Source organism: Dipodomys spectabilis, unplaced genomic scaffold (assembly GCF_019054845.1).
Source record: "Dipodomys spectabilis isolate Male_0828 unplaced genomic scaffold, ASM1905484v1 ptg000318l, whole genome shotgun sequence".
Classification (NCBI taxonomy): domain Eukaryota; kingdom Metazoa; phylum Chordata; class Mammalia; order Rodentia; family Heteromyidae; genus Dipodomys; species Dipodomys spectabilis.
The window spans coordinates 1,472,457-1,494,046 of record NW_024870995.1 but is presented as its reverse complement, the minus strand read 5'-3'; the positions used below and the strand labels follow the sequence as shown (position 1 = coordinate 1,494,046).

The following is a 21,590-nucleotide window of genomic DNA, read 5'->3' as shown; positions in this document are numbered from 1 at the left end:
CTGCTGTGATGATAATAAATGAGACCACCAACAGGGAGACATCTGTGCGGAGCTGGTGTATGCCACCCTGAGAGAGGCTGCTGCCCACTGCTCTGGGCAGGGGAGGAGACGCCACCTGACTACTGTACCCACCGCAAACAGCTACTATTGTAGGCTGTGCCAACAAAGCGAGTTCCAGGAGGAAGTCCTGAAAATAAAACAGGATCCTCTCTCACCATTATTTAACACGTGCTGCAGAGCGCTTGCTAAGGGGCAGTGGCCAGGAGCTGCAGGCATCCCTGACCCTGGTATTATTTATTTTTTTTGCCTGTTCTGGAGCTTGAGCTCAGGGCCTGGGCTCTGTCCCCGGCCTCTGTGCTCAAGGCTAGCGCAATGCCACTTGAACCACAGTGCCACTTCTGGCTTTTTCTGCCCAGGCTGGCTCTGAACAGCGATCCTCAGATCTCAGCCTCCTGAGTAGTTAGGATGACAGGCGCGAGCCACCGGTGCCTGCTGAGATGAGGGAGAACCCCTCTCCTTACACACGTTGTTCCCCCTCTGGGGACTCCAGGATCAAGAATACTGATCCACTCCCTCCCTTCACCCCTGGGGAAGCAATCCCCACCCCACTGTCCCTGGGCCTCTGGCTTCCAGCTGCTTCCTGCTGATCAGAGGCTTGATCCTGATAACAGGGGCTTGGAATGTGTTTGCTTGGTGAGGAGACTGCAGTGCAGAGGGCTGCTGGTCAAGGAGGAGATCTGGACCCACCCACAGCCCAGAGCCTGGTCCAGCCACGCCCAGCCTGGGCAGAGCCAGACTCAGAAGGTCCACACAGGACTGAGCATCAAGTACCTGTTACAACAATGGTCAGGAATGTGCAGCTGGGGTCCAGCCAGGATTTAATAATCGGCTCTCCCAGGCAATGGAAGGGTTTATTGTGTCTCCATTCCCATGGTGTAGGTGTTCCCTCTGGGATGGGGCTCACCCACCACAGGTGGGACTGGGGAGTGCGTGGGTTAAAGGGCTCTCCCACTCACTGTGCTCCTACAGAGACGGTCATCAACCAATCCCAAAGCCACACCCCCGTGCTTTCCATTGATCAAACCAATCCGAGCATTCCATCCTCCCAAAGCCACACCCCAGCGCTTTCCATTGATCAAACCAATCCGAGCATTCTATCCTCCCAAAGCCACACCCCCAGCGCTTTCAATTGATCAAACCAATCTGAGCATTCCATCCTCCCCCAATCAGAGCATTCCATCCTCCCAAAGCCACACCCCCAGCGCTTTCCATTGATCAAACCAATCCGAGCATTCCTTCCTCCCAAAGCCACACCCCCGTGCTTTCCATTGTTAGTAGCAAACTTCTTTCCTCTAAATGAAAGTGTGCAGAATGACAATGAATAAAACACCAGAAGACAGCAATGAATAACTTGGATAAAGTCTTTCCTGCTTGGCAGAATGCACTAGGCTCATGGTGAGACTGGAAATGCCTGGCCACGGTGCCAGTCCGGTCCCAGTGTGGAGTATGCTAGCTAAAGACTGGCTGCCACCGGATGTCACCAGCCGGGTGATGCGTAAGGAAAGGCTGGACCCTCAGTGTGGCCGCCCAGGGTCAAGTAACAGCTGGTGCTTGCTAGGGACCGTCTAGCAACGGGGACAGGTCCCGGTCACGGGCAGAGTGTTGGTGCTGCCCAGCCGAAGGGTCCTGAGGGTGGTGACCCCAGCCACTGTCCCAGCCTGAGGACCCCAATGCTCTAGGGGCAAAAGCCGTGCCTCTGGGGACTATCAAAGCTGCCCTAACCCAGGGCCATTCAGAAGCTGTAACCCAGCAGGCACCTCTGGAAGGTCACAAGAGCCTTTCTAGAGCTGCTGGTGGCTGCAGCCCAGAGCTGCTGGCCCCCAGGCCTTGGGAACTCAAGGGCCCAGGACTGCTAACTTCTCATCTACCCACAGTTCCTATCTGGATAGAGTGAAAGTTCCCAGACAGCTGCTGGTAAAGCAATCACCTCATGTCATTCTCCAATAAATGCTACATGGTAAGTACTGCTATGAATCACCTTGCACAGATGATGGAACCAGGGTCAAAGAAGTTAAGACACCTTCTAATGGACACACAGTTACAAAGTGAGGAGGTCAAGATTCCAACTGAAGTCTTGTGGCCTTGACCATCCTAAGGGTCAATGAGCACAGGGGGAGAAAGGTGTTGATACCTCAGGAAAGAAAACAAGACACAGAGCACCAAGACCAGGACAGGCTGGGCAGAAGGGCAGTTTGGCCCAACTCTTCTCTCTCTCCAGTGTTATTAGTGTCCATAGACAGTGGGTGTCTGTCTGGGCCTTTCCAACCGCGAAAGCCCAGGAAGTAATTAGGGTGCCCAGTTAGAACAGAACCCAGCAGCCATGCATGCAACGCCCACCCTCATCTACAGGGGAAGCGCTGAGGTCAGGAAGAGGAAGGCCTGGCCCAAGGTGGCGGTGTGCGTACTGCTCGCTGCCCCTGAAAACCTAACCATGGTGACTGTGAGCGGTGTTAAATGACTTGCTCAGGGCCACCAGAGATGGGCCAAAATTCAGAACCCAAGCAGCTGACCGGCAACCGTCTCTCATCCCAAAAGGTCCTGAGAACCGTCCAAGCCTGGAATCACATCGGGAGGAATTTGGGGGCCTACTTACAAGTACTACTTCTGTCTCCCAGTGTGCAGTAGTGCTGGGGACTCCATTGCCCCTGCCCTGTGGCAGGACTTCGGGGAGACTCCCACATCTTCCTGACCAGGGAGAGGGTCCTGGGGGGCCGGCAGGCGACCCTCCCCAGCACCATGGCCCTGAGCATCTTGGTCACCAAGAGGGCTACTGTTCCGCTGTCTGGTTGTGCCCAGGATAGCTGTGGTCTGGGGTATACCCATCTTTCTGAAACCCCTGAACCTGGTAGTTAAATTTCAACCCTGGCCTGTCCCAGGTGTGAGACACCGTTTGGTTTGGCAGCAGGGAAGCATGTGGGACCTGTGGCCTTCACTGGGTACAGGCCTCTTGGGTCATTGTGACATTCCCGGATTACACCACGGCCTCTGCATAAACATTAATCATGTCCCTTTCCTGCACAAGGGTCTGTGTTGTTTAGACAATGTGCTATGTGGTCATTCTGGCGGTCCCACCTGAGATCTTTGTCCTTGTGGACATCAGGTCACAGGAAGCCCTCTCTGGCCTGGGCAGCGGCTCATCCCAGTGTCTTTTCTTGGGTGACAGACCCCATGAAGACAGGGCAGCGTTATCCTTGCGGTGGTTCTTAGTTTAAGCTTTCTGTCTCTTGCCCAGAGGGCCAGGCTGACTATTAGATTGTAGAATCTTAGATCTGCAACTCCAGCCCTCCTCACCAACTCTCTCAGAGGGATGGGGACAGAGCACAAGTCAGCTGGGGTCCCTACCAACTTCCCCAGAGTGGAGACATGGGTACACACAGAGACTGCTCACCTCACCACTCACAATCACAGAAACCTACAAGCCAAGCCGGGTCCTAGTGACCCATGCCTGAAATCTGAGGAAGCTGGGGTGTGAGAACCGTGGCTGGACCATGCATCTGCTCCAACCCCAGACACGGTGAATCTTTCCCTGTGCCCAGCTCTGTTTAGATTCAAATGGTTTGGATTTTATTATAATTAGGATCATGATGTTGGGGCTCATAACTCATAATGAGAAGAAGAGTACACATCAAGATTTCATTACTTAGGGGGCCCAACATGTCAGGAATTTTGGTGCATGGGTTGGTTGCAAGGTTTACCAAGAGGAGCAAGTAGAAGAAGTGGGGTTATTAGTTTAGGCACTGCCAAGAGAGCCAGTGGCAGCCCAGCATGAGTGCTGCTGTGTGAGGGCCCGGGAGGTTTAGCAAAGCAAAGGAAGGCCTATTTGCCAGCGGGAGACTGGACAGACCGATGGAACAAGATGGAACAACTCATTGCAGGTCCTGGTACCGGAAGCTTTTGCTGGGTCTGCAGTGTGCAGACACACCAGGTCGTGTGTCACTAACTCTAAGAGCCTGGGCTGTGTGTCATCAACACCTCCCACGGCCTGGGGAGCGGTGGGGCTGCTGGGGTCGGGCTAGAGCTGTTATCTTCTGTGAGCTCCAGGGGCTGCTGTGTTGATGGGTGGCCATCCGCAGTCCAGTTCCAGCTGTGACTGACAGCGGGTGGCTGAGGCGTACCTGCACAGCCCAGTGTGCCCTGCTCCCCACCACCCCTCCGGGCGGACGGGCAGGCTGCACCCAGCAGCCCCAGGGCCAGCGGTCGGCAGGACAAGCTTGAGTAGGAGGGCGTATGTGGATGGGCCACAGCGAGGCGCTGGGAGGAGGAACGGGGCTGGACGTTGCCCTCGGTGACTATTCTGGTATAGAAAGCATCCAGTTGGTGCGCAAGGCAATGTGCGATTGCAAGCATTCACCCGGGACCCAAACCCTGGCTTCCCTCTTCCCAGCCTCGAGCCCCGCCGAGAGGCTTCCCTGTCTCGGGGCGGGGCGGGCCTCCGGCGCGCGGGGCTCGGCGGGGGCTCGGTCCGGGAAGGCCCGGCGGGCGCCGCGCCGCTCCCCCGCTCCCCCGGGCCCGCCGGGCCCCCGCGGGGAGGCCGGCCGGGGTCGCGCAGCCCCGGGGCGGGCGGCGCGGGGCGGCTGCACGGCGGCGCGTCCCACCTCCACGAGGCCTTCCTCCGGCACACGCTGGTGGCCGACATCCGCCCGGGGCAGATAAGCGTCCCGGGCCGTTACGAGTCCCTTTAAGGTTCGCGCCACCCCGAGGCTCCGGAGCCCCAAGCCCGACGGCAGGCCAGGCGCGTGGGACTGGCCGGGGGACGCGCAGCCCACCAGCGTCTGCGGCACTACAAGTCCCAGCAGCCCTCGGGGCGGGGACGGGGCGCGAAAGCCCGAGTCTGAACCGACTACAAATCCCGGCAGGCACACCACAGACACCTCCCCCGGGACTACGGCTCCCAGAAGGCACCGCGCTGAGCGCCCAGGGCACCCTGGGAAGTGTAGTCGTCGCTTGAACGCCGACCCCTCAGAGAGGGTGTACGAGCCTCAGATGGCCCGTAGAGAAGACTTTCTCTATGTCGGCAGGCGGCGTGAGCGCACGGCCCAGGAAAGGGCACCCCGGGGAGACAACCCTCGGCCGGAGGGCACGACGCTTGCGCATGCTCGCCTGAACCGGCCGGAGGAGGTGCGCGCGTGGTGGGGGGGGCGGTGCACAAGCCCCGCCTCCTCCCCTTGGCCCCGCCCCGCGGCCGGAGCCCAGCGAGGCTGCGCAGTGGGCGGGCCGCGGGCCGCGGGGAGGCGCCGGCGGCGCCTGCGCAGAGCGGCGGCTTCTCTCGCGAGGACGGACGCCATTATCGCATCTCCCCGACAAACACCACGAGAATTCCGCAGCCCACACGGTAATTGCAGCTCCCGCAGCCGGTCGCGCCTCCACTCCCCCTTCCCGCGGGGCGAGAGCGAGAGCGAGATCTCCGTCGGCCCCCGCCCCGCCCCGCCGCCCGCCAACCGCCGCCAACGGCTTCGGCCCTCACGCCGGCCGGGGCGCGCTGGGCCGGGCCGGGGCGGGGCGGGGGCCGAGCGCGCCGCGGGGCCGGGCCGGGCCGGGCCGGGGCCGCCGCCCCCCGCTCCCGCCCGCCCGGAGGGGGCGCCGGACCCGCGCCCTGCCCGCCGCGCGGCCTCGGCCGCCCCGGGCGCGGCAGCCCGGACCTGCGGGAGCAACGAGGACGGTGTGCGGTGGCCGGTGTCACTGCGGCCCCGCGTGCGCGCCCGCAGCCCGCAGCCCTCCCGGGCTCCCCGGCCCGGCCTCCGCGGCCCGGCCTCCCCGGGCCTGCGCGCCCGCCCCCGGCTCCGCGCCCGCCCCCGGCTCCGCGCCCCCCGGCTCCGCGCCCGCCCCCGGCTCCGCGCCCCCGGCTCCGCGCCCGCCCCCGGCTCCGCGCCCCCGGCTCCGCGCCCCGCGGCCGCTCCCGTCGGCGTTCGGGCTGCGGGGAGCGCCCTCCCCGCCCGCGGCGCCCCCCGCCCGGCAGCTTTTGTTTTCCCCGCAGTTGGCCAAGGCCTCTTCTTTTCCCGCTGCTGCGCGCTTCCCCCGGTGCTGCGGGCCGGGGCGGCGTCCGTGCCCGCTCCGCCCGCTCCCCTGCGGGCCCGGCCGCCGGCCGTCCCCGGGGTCTCGCTCCCGATGGGAGCCCGGCCGGGGCCGAGGCTGGGCTTTCCTTGGAGCACTGGAGAACCGATTGCTCTGGCTTTGTCTCCCAGGACACGCGTGGATCCACCCCTCGGGTCTCTTGTCTTTATCCTTCTTGTCCCCTTTCAGACTCCCTGTTCTGGGAAAGGGGTTCAGCCTTATTTTTTAATTTCCAGTCACACTTCTAATTCTTCTTTACTGAGGTTTGAAGTCAGAGTTTTGTGCTTGCTAGGAAGTTGCTCTACTACTTGAGCCACTACACCAGACCTTTTGCTTTAGTTATTTCTTGGATGGGGTGCTGTGGGGACGCCTCCCTCTCTCCCCTCCTCCCCGTCCCCCCCCCCCCCGCCCCCTCTTCTTGACTGCCATCTCCTACCTGACTGCCCATTCTCCCACCTACATGCTTCTGAGTATTTGGTTGGGATTACAGCTTTTACTGTCAGCCCTGGCCCTGAAGCTCCCAATTTCTGCCTTTGTCATAGTGCATTATCACCTCCAGGCTGTGGAAGTAAGGGTTCTTTTCAATCCTCTTCTGATTTCTTCTTTACTCTAGTACATAGTACTTTTCTTTGGTAAATGTTGGCTTCTTGCTTTGCATATTAGGACTGCCTCCAGTACTGGTAATTATTATCCTTAGAGCAAGTGAAAGCTGGTAGCTTGGGAATCTGGACTGGTCCTGGAAATGGCTTTCCCTCTGATGATTGGGAGTGTGTGCTTTGCACCTGGAGCAGCAGAGACATTCTCTGGGCTGTTCCTCTTTAAGGAGGCCTTTTGGTCTGGGAGCTGTTCTGCTTTGTTGGGCTATGGAGATTGGTCTGCTGCTGAGGGTCCTAGTCTGCAGAGGGTTAGGGTTCTCAGACTCAGTGTCCTACTTTGTGTGCTCTACCCAGGCTGCTTTTCCTTTGCCTGGATTGGATCCTTTCCATCATCTATTCGTGAAGACTCTTGTCTGTGTCTGTGTTCTCTTTATTGTGGGTTTGCCTCACTCCACGAGAATTCATTTTAGTGGGACAAGTGGGCATCACTTTATGGCCACTCACCTTGAGCAGGAATTCCAGAGCTGTTCTCTTCCTGCCACCAGTCTTTCTCCCTGTGGTCTTGTGTCTGCTGAGGGACAGGCTGGGTGCCAGGTCACCAGGCCGTGTCCACCTTGAGCTGGCTGCTTGCGTCTGCTCTGCAGCCTTGGCAGGGCACTAGGCTTACAAGGGAAGGCTGGTCAGCCACATGTTGCAGCAGACACTTGATTTCAGACTTCAAGTGGCTTCTTGCTGTATGCGCTACACTACCAGCCCACTACCACACCACTGTGTGCCTGCAGACAGATGATGTTCTCAAGCAGACAGTCACTCGCAAGTTGTGCTCAGTGAGCATGCTAGAGGCGTGCTAGCTGACTCCTCTCCAGCAGTCCCCTGCCCTGACCCTTGCTATCAAGTCTGCTCGGTTTATAAAAATCACCCTGCCACTTAGTAAACTTAGTTCACAAGTAAATTTGATCTTTCCAGAAAAGTTGCAGAAATATTTAATGAGTTTCCCTATTTCCTTCCCTGGCCTCTCTAGTGTTCATAGGTAATAAAATCTTCACCTAATCACAGCACAGCCCTGCCAACTAAATTATAGATCCTATTCAAATCAGTATTTCATTCCTTTTGGGGGTGTGGGTGGGGGTACTGGTCCTGGGGCTTGAATTCAGGTCCTGGGTGTTTTTCCCAAGCATTTTTGGTTCAAAGCTAGCATTCTACCATTTGAGCCATAGCTCCACTTTGGCTATATGCTAGTTAATTGGAGAGAGAAGTCTCACGGACTTTTCTGCTTGACCTGCTTCAAATCTTGATCCTCAGATCTCAGCCTCCTGAGTAGGATTTTAGGTGTGAGCCACCAGTGCCTGGCACTAATGTCCTTTATATGTTTGAGAATCTCACATTGCATTTAAGTCATATCCTTTAATCTCTGATATTTACATAATTCCAAAATATCTTCCCCAGAATATTTATGAATCCCAAAGAATCATAGTTCTCAGTGGGAAAACCCATTGGGAGCTCTCTGTAGGCTAACATGAGCAGAAATGGTATCAGAGCCACATCAGGTCTTCTGGTGCTGCAGTAATGCTGTTTAATCACAGCTGAGGGAGGTCCACTCTGGTGCAGGTGTTGCCTGAACATGTCTGCAGGCCAGGTGACAGGCATGGATGTAGCGACTTCTAATGCTGCAGAAATGATGAAGGTAGCTCAGTAGTAGAGCGCTTGCCTTCCATGCCTGAGGCCCTGGGTTCGATTCCTCAGCACCACATAAGCAAAAAGAAAAAAGCTGGAAGTGGCGCTGTGGCTTAAGTGGTAGAGCGCTAGCCTTGAGCTGAAGAGCTGAGGGACAGCGCCCAGGCCCAGAGTTCAGGCCCCATGACCGGACCCAAAATAAAGAAAGAAATGAGCTGCCAGCCACTTCCTGTGGAGTGTGGTGATCAGGTGATGAAGAGGAGGCTCTGTGCCAGGTGCATTTGCAGTCAGCTTAGTGACAACCCTCTCACAGAGTCAGAAGTGTCACCCCTAGGATCTAAATCCTGTAAGCTTTAGGCATATGACTCGTAAATTACGCGACCATTCAGGCAATTCAAAGCAGACTTCAAAATACCCATCTTACTTAAAAGTACTACTTCAGCCACTTAAATCTGGAAAAAAAAACCCAAAACATTTAGTTTCAGAAGAAAAGATAACTGCAGGAGATCACATATTAAAGATCTTAACAACAATGTCTCAGATTGAAAACTTTAAAGTTCTCATACCTGTGGTAAATAAAGATTTTTTATGGTCAAAAAGTCCTAAAGAATTGTTCAACAGAAGTGTTCTAAAGTATTCTGGAGTGTTCCTTTGGCTTATGGGGTGGAGTTTGGGAAATAGCAATGTTGGGAGTCCCAGAGCTACAGTTTGCTTTGGATCTCACCTGGAGTTCCTGTCTGTGGGAGCCCCTCAGGGCAGAGGGGCTGTGCATGGGACAGCTGCTCTGCCGTCCCTCCGTGGGCCTTGCCTTTGCTAGGCTCCCTTGCATAGACCAGCCTCAGGCTGGGACAGGGAAGAGCGTGGGACTGCTCCCCATGATGAGTTAGGAAAGAATAAAGTTGAGTACTGAAGTGGAAAGGGATCTGGTTTTACATCATTGGGAAAGATGGTAGGTGGAATGGAATGTGTGTGCGAAAATTGCCCCGGCCCTTCTCTCAGGAGTTCCGTTCAGAATAGAGATAATGTGTAGAAGGTGAGTGGTGTAGAAGGGCGGGCTGGTGCAAGCTTGAGGCCAGGTCCTGTACCGAGTAATAAAGACAGGCTTGCCACGGGGAGTGGCTCAAGCCTGGAGTCCTGGCTTCTTCGTAGTTGAAGGCCAGCCCAGCCGTCAGAGTCTGAAAGACTCCCTCCCGTGGTGCACGCCTTTGCCTTTATCCCAGCTCCTGGGGAAGCACGTGGCTGGGCACGGTGGCACCTGTCTGCCGTCCCTAGTGACATGGCGAAGCACAAGTGGGAATGCAGCCCAGGCCAACCTGGGCATAAAGCAAGACTATCTTGAAAGTAGCCAAGGCACAAAGTGGCTGCCTTTGGCTGCAGCAGTGCTTTGTGGGCCAGACCCTCCCTTGGCTGTACTGATGTGAGCTGGACACAGACCAGAGGGGAGTTGAGGGGTGAAGGCTGGGTGGGTTCAGCGTTTGGGACCCTCTGGTATCTGGCTGTCCACTACTGACATGTGGGCGTGGAGTGCTGACAGCCCATTTCACTGGTGAAGGCACTGAAAGTATTTTAGGGGCTTTTAGTTTATTTGGGAGATGTCATAATTGAACAGCCTCTCAGAAGTATGGTTAATTAGTCACCATTAAACTTGGAGAACATGTCTATTGTTTTTCTGCCACTGCTTTTTTTCAGAAAAAGCCCCAACATCTTTGAGTGTGAATTGAGCTTGTTTGTTTTAAATAATTCAGGCTGAGAAATTGCAAAAAAATGCAAAGAATTATAGTTTTCTCCTGTATTTCAAATGTCAGCAGTTTCTCCTTGTTTACCCTCTTTCTACAGCCTCTGTCCCTCTCAGCCACTGTATGCGTATTTGCTGAACATTGTAAGATGCGGTGTTTCTTGATCAGTTTAGAAATAAGGGCATTCTCTATAACTGTGGTACATTTACCACAGTCAGGAGCTTAGCATTACCACATCCCTCTTATCTAAACTCTGAATCTTATTCAGATTTGCAAAAGAAAAAGACTCCATAAAATTCTCCCTTTGACTATTTGTGTGTCACACGTAATTCTAAATTAGGCACCAAAGTGTTTATAAAAGACAAGTTCAGTACAATCAAATGGCTAGGTTTCTTTCTGACAAATCATTTGGATAGCTGTTTCCTCCGGCCATTGCATTGGGAAACCCTGAGCCAGAGCGGTTGGGGGCAGAGGCCTCAGGGATGGAGTCTGCCCAGGCTGAGTGGCAAGTGGGCAGCAGCCAGAGCCAGGGCCAGAGAGAACACTGACACAGGTCATCTGCTAGGTTCCAAGGAAGGTGTGTACCTTGGGGCTTGGCTCCCGTGGTAGATACCTGTCCAGCAAGCTGGAGACCCTGAGTTCAGACCTCAGTACCACAACGCATGTGTGCATGCACACAAGTGCGCGCCCATTGACTGACCCGGGCTCTCTTAGCATGTTCGTGTTGGGCTGGGTAATGATTGATTGTCAAGGACTGATTCAGAGTTGGTTTGTTTATCACAGTAATTTAAATATTTTGGCTTATCCAGTTAAAAGTGTGTTCATCCTATAGTAAGGTGAGAAGAACATTCCTGAAAGGCAGAGGATTAATGAATGAATCATGAGTCTTAAGTCAAATTGTTTTGTTTGAAACAAAATGAACATGGGGTCTCCCTACATAGCTCAGGCTTACACTCCTCCTGCCTTAGCTTGGAGCGAGAAGTATGCAGCCTGGTCTTTAGCTTTAAAGGAAGCTTTACATGGTACCTTACCTGAGTGTGATACCATCTAAATTTGTAACAGTCTTCATTGCATTTCAAACAGATATGAGATGTCCTGCCATTTTAAGACATTTTAATATGTATGTTGGCTTCATAAAGACACTGCATACTTTGTAGGCCTTGTGATCCTTGAACTTTTCCTCAATCTTAGTCTGAACCCATCAGTCATTTTGGGGCTGCAGTGCAGTTCTGTCTTTTGCCTGTCTTCCCCAGGAGTAAGCGTGGATCACCCATTGAGTCCTGACAAGACCTGCTGAATTCAGTACTCTGAACTCAGTACTTGGCTTCTTGGTTTTGAGGTGGCCACTGGAAGGGGATGTGTTCACTGTCACTGAGCAGGCAGGAGCTATGTGGGGCTCCACCAACACCTGCACATCTTCTGAGTCTGGACTCAGTGGGCCAGGTGGTCTGCCTCGCTGCATTTCCCTGTTTTGGTTCTCCTTGGTGCGCTGCCTGGTTTCATGTGGGTCCCAGGCAGCTGGGAGGTCGTTGTGAGCTGGCCGCGGCCTGGAGTCTGCATCGGCTCCTACTGTCATGTCTAGTGATTGTTTGTGTTTTGTTTTTATGTGGCCTGGCTAAGGGTACAGATTTCCTTAAGGTTTTGGCACATGCCTCCCGATTGTGTGGAATTTCAGGTGGCAGCTCCCTCGAGTCCCCGGTCTTAGAAGAGCTGTGTGTTTGCCTGTGGCAAGTGACTTCTATTTGGTACATTTGTTGTAAGGCTAGGGAGTGGCTCAAGTGCTAGAGCACTTGCCTAACACGTGCCAGGACCTGCGTTCCACCTCCATTCTGCAAAAGAGAACATTTGTAAATTGTGATAGGTTCTGTTCCTGCACAGTGTTGTAATTTTGGTGTATTGTTTATTTTCTTTATTTTATTTTTATTTTATTTTTTGTCGGTCGTGGAGCTTGAACTCTGGGCCTGGGCGCTGTCCCTCAGCTCTTCAGCTTGAGGCTAGCGTTCTACCCCTTGAGCCATAGCGCCACTTTCGATTTTCTGGTGGTGCATTGGAGATGAGAGTCTCACGGACTTTCCTACCCGGGCTGGCTTTGAATTGTGATCCCCAGATCTCAGCCTTCTGATAAGTAGCTAGGATTACAGGCATGAGCCACCGGCGCCTGGCTATTTTCTTTGTTTCTTTTAAGACAAGGTGTAGCTGTGGAGCTCATACTGGCCTCAAACTCACAATCCTGTCTCCTTGGTGCTGGGACTTCATGTGTATACTACTATACTGTGTCCATTGTTTTGTACAGGAATACGTTTCAGTGAAAAATGACTTCAAAGTTTTTGTTTGTTGTTGCCAGTCCTGGGGCTTGAACTCAGGGTCTGGGCGCTGTCCCTGAGCGGCTTTTGCACAGAGTCTAGCACTTTACCACTTGAGCCACAGAGCCACTTTCAGCTTTTTCTGTTTAGGTGGTACTGAGGAATCGAACCCAGGGCTTCATGCATGCAAGGCAAACACTGTACCACTAAGCTACATTCTGAGCCTGACTTTAAAGTTTTAGTTTATCTTAAATTCTTTATCTTAGTGGGAAATGAAGTGTAGTTGGACTTAATGTGTCATCAGAAGCCAACACAGCATTTGGAAACAGCTTTCTTCTTTCAAGGTGCAGGTTGTGGCCTGTCTTCCTTCAGCTCCCCCTCCCGTCTCCAGATATTTCTGTTCAAATCAGGAAGAGCAGTGGCAGAAGTGGAGGAGAGGCGGCTGAGGCTCATGCGGTCTCCACACATGGCTTCCACTGCCCTTGAAAAGAGCTCTGGTGTTCTTGAACTTGTGATCTCTAGAAAATTGATATTGACTTTATTCAGATGCACTAGTTTCTACCCTTGGGTCTAAATCTGCTAAGGGTACCATGGCTGGAATTAGGAAGTGCATATAATAAAAAAAAAAGGAGGGTGTATTGGCGCGGTTAAGGGACAGATGTTGATTCCCAGGACTTTTCTTCAGTATACAGATGAACATGACTGCTACCTTCAGGTCCAGGAGGAGGTGTGTGCTGTTTGCCGATCATTGCAAATAGCATCTGACGGGTCTCAGATACTTTGGAAGTAATATATACAGTTTATCTGTAAAAACAACCCAAAAATCACATTTAAAAAACCTGTTTTAGAGGTTATCGTGTTTGCCATAGGTTAAGACTTAGTTTCTCATCCAAATAGTTTATAATCTGTGGAGATCTAACAGCCTTGCAACAGGTAATCTGCCAGGGAGCTCAGGGCCCAACCCCCCACAGCCTGCCATTTAGGGCTTAGTTCATTTCTCAGAGTGTAAATGTTGCAACTGTGTAGCTCACTGGCCCTGTGTTGTATCACTAAAGAAGCAGGGGCAGTGCCACAAAGCTGGGCCTGGCTGTGTTCCAGTCACACCTTACTTGGGAACATTGAAAGTTGCCTATAATCTTCCCTTCCTGAAACATTCTTCTTCTTTTAAATTTCTTCCTCAGCTATTTTAAGGCATAAAGCCTCAGGAATGGGGTAAGCTGTATGGGTTGCAGGCCTGTTTGTCCCCCATGGCAGGCCCTGGTGCTGGCTGAAGGGCTAGAGCTCTGACAGAGGGGTGGAGGTCTGGGGCTGGCAGTAGAGGAGGCCCTTCATGTTGCTGGAGCGGGGCTCTGGGGGAGGAGCTCATTGGAAGTCACTGACAGGCTGTATCCGGAGACTTGGGCTCCTGTTCAGCCACGTGCTACGCTGGGAGGGCTGGCAAGACACATGGTGTCACCACACCGTCCGTGGGTGTGCCACACAGAGGCGACGCTTGTGCCCCAGAGGCGCTGGAGCCACAGGCCTCAGCAAGAGGGCGTCGTGGGACAGCAGGTGTGAGCAGGGACGGGAACTCAGAGAGGATCCAGTGGACACTTGGTGATGGTCCGTACTGAAGGGGAGCAGAACAGGAGGGGCAGACAGGGCTTCTTCCCCATGCAGCTGGGAGATGGGTGGCACCAGTTGTGACCGAAGGAGAGCCGGCTCGGCAGTGTTGTGTGGGACGCCGTGGCATGGCCGCAGCCCGCGGCGCTGGTCTAAAGACGGCCCAGGTGAAAGGCGAAGGCTGCAGATGGCGGTCAGCAGTGGCAGGGACAGCGCTCCCGGATGAAAGCGCGTGCCTGCCGTGGGGCCCGTGTGCGTTATCTAATTGTGGCCCACCGAACCCAGAGGCGGCCGGAGCCCTTTCCAGGAGGCCCGTGAGGTTGAGACAGAGCTCAGCAGCCTCTTTCTGTGTCACCATTTGTATATTTAATGGTCCAGGACTGGTGGTGGCTAAAGTTGCGGGAGCTTCAGCACCTCTCAAGGCCACGGCCGCAAACTCTGTGCTGTGTTTTCTGCCGCCAGGCAATGGAAAAACAGATGCCATTTTCACCCAGAAATGTTTTTGATGTAGCAGTGCATTCAGTCTCAGCTCTGGAGTCCACCTCCAGGGGCTGGCCAGTTCCCTCAGGGATGCGCCCTGGCAGGGTTAGACACGAGATGCTGAGGCTGTACAACATAGGGTATGCGCAGGCCTGCGTATTTCAGACAGCAAGTCCTTAGGTGATGGGTCAAGGTCATGCATGGGTCAAGGATCCACTTAAAGTGTGAGATGGACCTGTGGGCTTTAAAACCAAGTTCATCAGTTTCAGGCTCCACGTTGCAGTTAGCCTTTGAGGAAAACTGAAGTGCCCATGTGCCTTGGTTTTTCATTAGAGGAGAGTATCCCTGATCACATGACAAGGCCATACTCTGGCCTTGCCGCTGTTGCCCTGTGAGCCTGGGTTTTGGTCACAGTTGTCGGCCAACGCTGCCCATCTGCATGGACAGAGGCAGGAGCAGCAGGAGAGCCCAGCTGCGGCTTTAGTCTGGTGTTCAAGTTGTAAAAGTGCAGAATAACGTCCCTCTTCCCCTAAGCTTTTGTTAAAGTTGTAAAAGTGCAGAATATCATCCCTCTTCCCCTAAGCTTCTGTTGTTACTTTGGACTCTATAATTATTTTTCTTTAAAAATGTTTTGTATGTTAACGTGTAATACATTCACTTTTTTTTTTTTTTTGGCCAGTCATGGGGTTTGAGCTCTGGGCCTGAGTGCTGTCTCTGAGCTCCTTTTGCTCAAGTCTGTCACTTGAACCGTACATAGTTCCACTTTTGGCTTTTTCTGTGATTAATTGGAGATCAGCGTCTCATGGACTTGCCTGCCCAGGCTGTCTGTGAACCCCAGTCTTCAGAGCTTATCCTCCTATGTAGCTAGGGTTACGGCATGAGCCCCCAGAGCCCCGCTATATACGTTCACCTTTGTAATTAGTTAATAAGTAGTATGCAATAAATAATGTGTAATAAACATTTGAACATTTTCTGTTCTAATTTCAAATAAGTGTTGATAGGTATAGTTAAGTGAGCACAAATTTCCTGGGGTACTCACAAATCTTTTTTTTTTTTTGGTTGTTTTTTTGTTTTTTTAGTCCTGGGGCTTGAGTTCAGGGCCTGGGCGCTGTCTCTGAGCTTCTTTTGCTCAAGGCTAGCTAGCACTCTACCACTTGGGCCACAGTACCACTTCGAGCTTTTTCTGTGTATGGTGTTGAGGAATCGAACCCATGGCTTCATGCATGCAAGGCAAGCACTCTACCACTGAGCCACATTCCCAGCCCACAAATCTTAAGATGATAAAGAAGATCCTAACACCAAAAAGAGTCCCTAGAAGCAGGCAAGCTATTCATTTGTCTCACCTGACTTGTGAATGCTCAGGGCTCTGTTTTAGGTACATTCTTGAAAATATGCACCTGACACTTGCCAGTGTTTGGATTTCTTAGACTGCTGTAAATTTATTCACTTGAATCCTTGGAGCAGTGTTTGGTGTCCAGATGTGTCTGCCTTGCTGCCCACTGGTACCCCAGCCTCCATCTCTGGTGAGTCCCCCTGAGGCAGAGGCTGGCTGGCTACGTGTTTGCGGCTGACACCCCGTGCTACGCTTCAGTCTGTGTCCAGCCCTTCTCTTCTGGACCTCTGTGCTGAGAGGTATGAATAAAAGTGACACATGTAGAGCTGTTGTATAATCCTAGCACTGAGGAGGTTGAGACCTAGAAGGTCACAGTTCAAAGTCCATCTGGGCAAAAGTCCTCCAAAACAACCAGCAAAAAGTAGAAGAGTGTAAAAGCAAGCCAAGCAAGCCAAGAGGTCATGAGTTCAAACTCTGGTAATGGAGGGAGAAAAAAGGCCCATTTAGCTAAAGGTGTTACCAAATAAGATAGGGGAGCTGAACAAAGGCTGGTCTGCCCTTTTCCTAATTTAAATTTAGAGTTTCTTTTGTCTTTTGTGGCTTGTGTTCTCCAAAGGTAAGCAGGGGCCCCGGGGAAGTTTTCCTTGGTTACTTTATACCTGACTAGCTGCTTATGCCCTTCTATTTCTTCCCCATTTCACCCCAAACCGGTTTGGAGGGGAAACATAAGATTGGTTTTTTCCACATATCTTAATTCAATAAACATTAATTTCTTTGCTGAGTGCATCTGGCTTTTTATGTATTTCGTCGGTGCGGCTGTACCCCTGGTAGACTGGATTAAATGGGGTGACTGGTCATCACCCAGACGTGTCTGGAGACTCAGCTTCAGCTGGATACTGAGCCACGTCCCTAAATACAAGTCTAGATGAAGTGGAAGTTTCTGCTTGATTTTTTATGGTGCGGTGGACTTGCCATTCCAGCTCAGTTTGAGATACGTTGTGTGATGGGGAGAGGTGTGGACATGTGGATGGGGTCCTCGCCACACTTGCTGTTTTCCGGGGCTTTTTCTGTGAGCCACATCTACACACCCAGGCTTGTATTTAGGATTGTATCAGGTTTGTGGTTATGAAGTGCTGTTCCCAACCAACAGGGAATTCAGTTTTCGCCTTCCCCAGGATGAGGTGGGACTAGCAGGGGGTGGCCTCCGCACGTGTGGGGAGCATGTGGGGTGGGGCGGGGTGGGTGTGCAGTGTGCCTCCAGACTAGCTGCCCTGCGGGGAGCTGGCCATGGCAAGGTGGTTCCAGTGAGTGAGTCCCCACCCCAGGAGGCTGTGTGTCTGGACTGCATTGTCCTGTTTCCTGTGGAAATCACCTCGGCCCCAAATCACACGTGGCACGAGGGCTTTCTGTGAGGGTAGACTCAGCAGACAGCTCTGTAGGGAATGCCTGTCCTCAAGAAATTGATGGGAAAAGAATCCATTGTGTGGGAACATCCCTAGCAGAATGAACGGTGTAGACGACGTAGTGACCAAGAGGAATCTCAAGGGAAAACTTCAGCATGAAGCGCAGCGAGCCTTTGTGTAGTGCTGCCATCATTACATTAGCCTCCACCACGAAAATGAAGCCTTCTGTGCAATTAACATAGCTGGTTATCCTTTTAACTGTTTTATGTTGACTTCAGTTGCGGGGGGGTCACTGTTACATCTCCATACAGTCTCACCCCTCCATCACCCTCCATCCCTCTTTCCCACCAAACAGCACCCCAACAGGTTTTCTTGTTAGGCTTTCATAGTTACGAATAATCTGTTTCAAAGATATTCAACTTCCTTTATCCTCCCCATAAAATAGCTAGTCTTTATTCCTGTTTTTATGCCTTTAGTTTTACTTCATGGGTGCCCCATTTATTTAAGACATAGCAAAATTAAAATTAAAAATATATTTGCAGTTACATCACCTTTACAGTAATAGATATATAACTTTTTTTTTTTTTTTTTTTTGCCAGTCCTGGGGCTTGAACTCAGGGTCTGGACACTATCCCTGCACTTCCTTTTGCTTAAGGCTAGCTCTACCACTTGAGCCACAGCACCTCTTCCAGCTTTTTCTGTATATGTGGTATTGAGGAATGGATTCATGCATGCTAGGCAGACATTCTACCACTAAGCCACCTTCCCAGACACATACACACACGCACGCACGCACACACGCACACACACACACACACACACATCTTTGCAGTTAACTATTTCAGCTGAGAAATAGCTACTGTTGTCCATTGCTGACAGCCAATAAGCAGCCAAGTCTGTCCTCACCATTAACAATGTGTAAAGTGAGCAGTTAGACTTAGTCATAGTTAATTACATAGCAAATGTAGACAGCAAAACACAGACACAACAAACTGTGGAGTCCATAGTTTAAATTTTTTTTTTTTTTTTTAATGTCAGTCCTGGGGCTTGAACTCTGGGCCTGGGCGCTGTCCCTCAGCTTAAGGTAGCATTTTACCACTTGAGCCACAGCGCCACTTCTGGTTTTCTGTGTGATTTTTTTTTTTTTTTTTTTTTAGAGATAAGAGTTTCACTGACATTCCTGCCCGGGCTGGCTTTGAACTGAGATCCTCAGATCTCAGCCTCTTGAGTAGCTAGGATGACAGGCGTGAGCCACCAGCACCTGGCTTATTTCAAAACCTTCCCCCGCCTCCCCCAGCACTAGGGTTTGAACTTAGACCTGTACTTGTTAGGTAGACGTACCACCACTTGAACTAGGTCTCCAGCCCTTTTTGCTTTTGCTATGTATTGATTAGGGTCCTGAGTTTATGCCCCATCTACATCAAACTTTGATCTTCCTGTTTATCTTGGCTAACTTGGGTGACTGGCACACACCACTATGCCCAGCATTTTGTTGGTTGGTAGGGATCTAAGCCACCTCTCCCTTTTCCCCCACTGCTGATCCTTTCTGTGAACCTCTTTATCTCCATCTCCCGAGTGTCTGGGATTAAAGGCACAAACCACAGTGCCTGGCTTTTAAATTTTATTTTGTTATTAACATAATTTCTTGCGTTGGAATGAATATAAATATGGATGGGGTACAGTGTGATGTTTTCACACATAGGTACCACCTCTGTTGATCATGTCAGGGTAATTAGGGTTCCTCTCTGTCCATAGTTTTTCCAGTAGAAACGCTGACATCATTCATACCTGCCCCCTTGTGTGGTTTTTGGAGGGTCTGTGGTGGGCGAATGTCTTGATTGACAGACTGGCAGTACCCACAGGTGAAAGCTGCCCTGGGGGTTCAGCTTCCAGAAGGAGAGATGGGTGCTCAAGCAAACCAAATATTTAAAATATCTAGGAAGTTGCTGGAAGAGTGCTGAGCAGTGAAGCAAGCCAGGAAGTGGGCAGGGGGTGCTGTAAGGTGTGACTTGGTGGCGCTGTGTGATGGATTGGTGCAGAGCAGGAGCTGGGTAAGGGGCCTCCTGATGTCTGGCTGTCAGAGCCCAAGCTGGGCTGGGCCCGAGGGGTTGAGGGGGTGCGGGGGAGGGCAATGGATAGGCCCAGTGGGTGAGCAGGGAAGAGGTCCAAGCTGCTCCACACCCAGCAGCAGCTGCCCGCAGGGAAGCCACCAGAGGCCCAGCACCAAGCCCTGGGACCCCCCAGCAGAGATGGGGACAGTGGCCTGGGATAGCTGGTTGGAAGAGCCAAGTCCGCAGGAAGCCCAGAGAAGGGACACGAGAGCACTGGGGCTGGAGCTGTCTTGCTGGGGCAGGGGAAGGAAGAAAGACAGTGAATGGGAAGTATGGGCTCTGGGACGTGTGAGGAGAGCGGAGCAGGGGTGACCTGAAGAGGAGCAGAATGGGGGCTGGAGCGGAGGCAGAGGTAGGGAGGCCGCACCTCACCACTCCAGATAGACTGCAGCAGAGGAGGGACCTGGGAGGCAGAGAAAGCACCATGGCCAGTGGAACCAGGGAGGGTGAGGTAGAGAAGGGGGACTCGGGGTGGAGAGGAGTGCGGCCCGGGGAGGCTCCAGTGCTCCTGTCTGCAGCCCTACAGCCAGGTGGGCCTGGCCAGGCGGCGGGGGTGGGGGCAGTGCTGGCACACTCACTGTGATTTGACTCCCTTGGCCTGGCCCGCACCTGCTCACTCCTCACCAGTCTGCTCCAGAGAAGCAGCCTCACAGGCAAATCGAATAAACCAAGGCTGCTCATGGAAAAGGAAACAGTCCGAGAGGGTGGGGCAGGAGGGTGTCCCTTCTTGCTCTCTGCCTTCTTCCTTAAGTTTGGAATGTGCCATTCCAGACCGTGCGTTTACACAGACCTACCAAGATGCATGCATGCAGTTACTAGGGAAAGAATTGGCATCAGTTATGTATACTTCTCTGGAACTTTCCACATGTGCTCCTTGCTGTTGGTGTATTCTGGACATCTTCCCATCGTGGTTCGTGTGATTAAACCGCTCTCATTTCATGGTGAAGACTGGTGTTTCACCACATGGCTGTTCTGGCAAGCATCAAGTCTTCTCCCTGGGCTGGTTGGGTGCTCCTTGCTCCATGTGCACCCTGGGAGACACAGAGTTCTAGATGGTAATGCAGAACAAGTCTTTATTGAACATTAATGTTAGTCCAGCTGTTTTATTATATTAGGACTGGACTATCCCCAGGACTTCTGAGAAACAGCAAACTTAATTTGCCAAAATGGCAACCGCATGCTTTGCTCTGTTCCAGTTTTCTTGGGCTTGTTGCCCTAGTTTTTTCTATCGAAAGCTTCACTGTTAGCAGAGTTTTAAAGGGCTCTTTATCCTGGCGACAGAAGCATTTGAGTAAACAACTTGGATAGCGAATGGCGGTGCCCTCATTTGGAAGATGTTAGGATTCAGGGTTTTATGATGAATTCAGGGTATTTTCCTAAGCCACTCCACGGCTTTTAGAAACCAGGAAAAAATTTCAATTTGGCATTTCAAAGCCATCCCTGTTTCCACTGGTCTCTATGAGGTAGACATTTAACGGGGAAGCTGTGGCTTTGGGGGTCCTCTGGGAATGGGCTTCAGTGCCAAAATAAAGTGGTTTTAAACCAGGTGGTTGGCTATTGTTCTTTCCTATGAGGAAGTCCAGGGTGGGCAGCTTTAGAGACAATAGTTCATTAGTCTGAGGAGCTTGAGCCCTTGGCTCCTGACTCTGGGTCCTGGTCTCACCCTCTCTCACCCCAGGCCTGGCACCGGCAGATGCAGGGTATGAAGGACAAAAGGCCAAAGCACAGGTCACTTCTCTTGAGGTTTCCCAAGGTTCTAAGCTGGGGGCTCCTTGGCTAGACCTTAGCCTCAGCTTTTTGCAAGGAAGGCTGGGAAGGCAAGTCTGTCTGGTGTCATCTTCCCTACACAGGGCTCTGTGCTGAGCAGAGGGTAAATAGATTCTACCAGGTAGCCAGTGATGTCTAGTGGTATGCAACCTCAAAAACTACCAAGTTTTGCCTGTTTCGCTTTTTCCTAGAAAACGTCTAGAATGCTTTTCCACTTGTTTGAATTATTAGGTCCGAAAACATCCTGTGACCAGATTTAATGTCTTAAAACCACCAATGAAGAGTTCAGAGGGGCAGCATCTTCACATCAAAGACTACTGCGTTTATTAAGAACTTGAGCCTTTTGTTAAAGTTCTTTTGCTTTGCTTCTTGGTTTGCCTGGACTTGGTGCATATGTAGCCTTGTCTTTCAAAGGATCACCGGTCAGCTTGTCCTCAGAGGTCCTGGTCAGAGGACACAGGTTGGCAGGGGCAT

General features: G+C 52.3%; 1 protein-coding gene across 9 annotated transcripts in view; it reads left to right on the top strand.

Moving 5' to 3' along the window:
* The first annotated feature begins 5,317 nt into the window (after nt 1-5,317).
* The window catches only part of LOC122127938 (BTG3 associated nuclear protein), a 55,784-nt gene continuing 39,511 nt past the window's right edge, over nt 5,318-21,590 (top strand). For all 9 annotated transcript variants that reach the window (XM_042702250.1, XM_042702249.1, XM_042702246.1 and 6 more), the window contains exon 1: nt 5,318-5,392. The gene's annotated coding sequence lies outside the window, so the exon portion shown is untranslated. The remainder of the gene's footprint in view (nt 5,393-21,590) is intronic.